Source organism: Solanum lycopersicum, chromosome 8 (genome assembly GCF_036512215.1).
Source record: "Solanum lycopersicum chromosome 8, SLM_r2.1".
Taxonomy (NCBI): domain Eukaryota; kingdom Viridiplantae; phylum Streptophyta; class Magnoliopsida; order Solanales; family Solanaceae; genus Solanum; species Solanum lycopersicum.
The window spans coordinates 57,857,225-57,858,856 of NC_090807.1; the positions used below are offsets into that span (position 1 = coordinate 57,857,225).

Sequence of the window (1,632 nt, forward strand, 5' to 3'; positions counted from 1 at the left end):
TATCATCTCATTGCGAGTGCATTTTACATATTTCATGCTTTTAGTTTATCCTCAAGAAAATGTTCAAATGGTTCAAATTCAAGAAGAGGTGTTCAATAGGTTTAACTCTTAATTAAGGTGTCTAAGTAATAATGCGGACAACTCTAAGGGGTTATAGATGACTTAAGTCTATCTCAATTACATATCTAATACATAATTAATGTATCAAAAATATATGTAAAAATCCACTTATTAAAATTTTCTGATTACGTTCATGACTGATCAGGACATCTTATCGCGACGGTGTTTGCTTCATTTTATAATTTGTCGATGCTGCTCATTACTCGTTGAGCTTAGATCCGATGAACTGCAACAAGATATACCGAAATTTGACATGAACACTCCTCCAATTGGGGTTTTTGACCTCCTAATCGCCTCCATCATCGATGTGATTCCCAAATGGTAACAATTTGACAACGAAATGATATTGATTAATCATATGAACATGCATTGATACATTTAATTTAAGGAAGGTAAGAAAGCAAAAAACTGATAAACACATGACTTCTGGTTGTTTGTGCTATGAACACAAAAATTGTCTTCATAAAAGAAGTCTTTGATACATTTAATTTAAGGAAGGTAAGAAAGCAAGAAACTGATAAACACATGACTTCTGGTTGTTTGTGCTATGAACACAAAAATTGTCTTCATAAAAGAAGTCTTCGGAAAATTATAAAATTGCCAAGTGTAAAATATGTATTATCATGCGGTGAACGTGGATCGAACACATGACTTCTGATTGTTTGTGATATGAACACAAAAAAGTCGTCTTCGGAAAATTATAAAATTACTAAGTGTAAAATATGCGGTGAACGTGGATCGAACACGTGACCTTCAGATCTTCAGTCTGACGCTCTCCCAACTGAGCTATCCCCGCTTGTTGTTGTCATTATATAATTTTAATTATTTTAAGATTTGTCTGCAGTGATGAAAAATGTAAAGCAACTTTACGTATAGTAAACACCAAAATCAGATTTATATGTATAATTATAGTTTGCATATTGCACTTCATAACAAATTTTATATTTGTTATGACTATTAAATGTATAGTTTTCTCTCTCTCTTTATCTATCTATCTATCTATCTATCTATCTATCTATATATATATATATATATATATATATATATATATATATATATATATATAAGTGGGAACTTCAAAGTGAAAAGTTGAATTACCATTTTATTCTACACTAAACAAAATTATTATAAAAATATTAATTAAATATTCTATCATTTATATATATATATATATATATATATATATATATATATATATATATATATATATAATTCTATCATTTATATATATATATATATATATATAATACTTATATACAAAAGATTCAATTGTATAATCTGTTTTTGTATAAAGCGACATAAGAGAGAAAGACAAAAGAAAATTTGGCATCGGAAGATTTGTTTTTGTATAATCACAAGTGTATAAGACGAAAATATATGTATATGTATTTGTATTTGTATATACAATTTTATCTCGCTTTATACAAACACAAACGCAATGTATACATTTGTGTTTGTATAAAGTGAAAGAGGCGAGTGAGATATAGGAGAGGGGAGAGACGAGAACGAAAA

General features: G+C 28.1%; 1 non-coding gene across 1 annotated transcript; it reads right to left on the reverse strand.

The window, feature by feature from the left end:
- Positions 1-843: 843 nt before the first annotated feature.
- TRNAF-GAA (transfer RNA phenylalanine (anticodon GAA)) lies at positions 844-916 on the reverse strand. The gene has a single exon. It is a non-coding gene; the product is annotated as a tRNA-Phe (tRNA).
- Between the last annotated feature and the right edge of the window lie 716 nt (positions 917-1,632).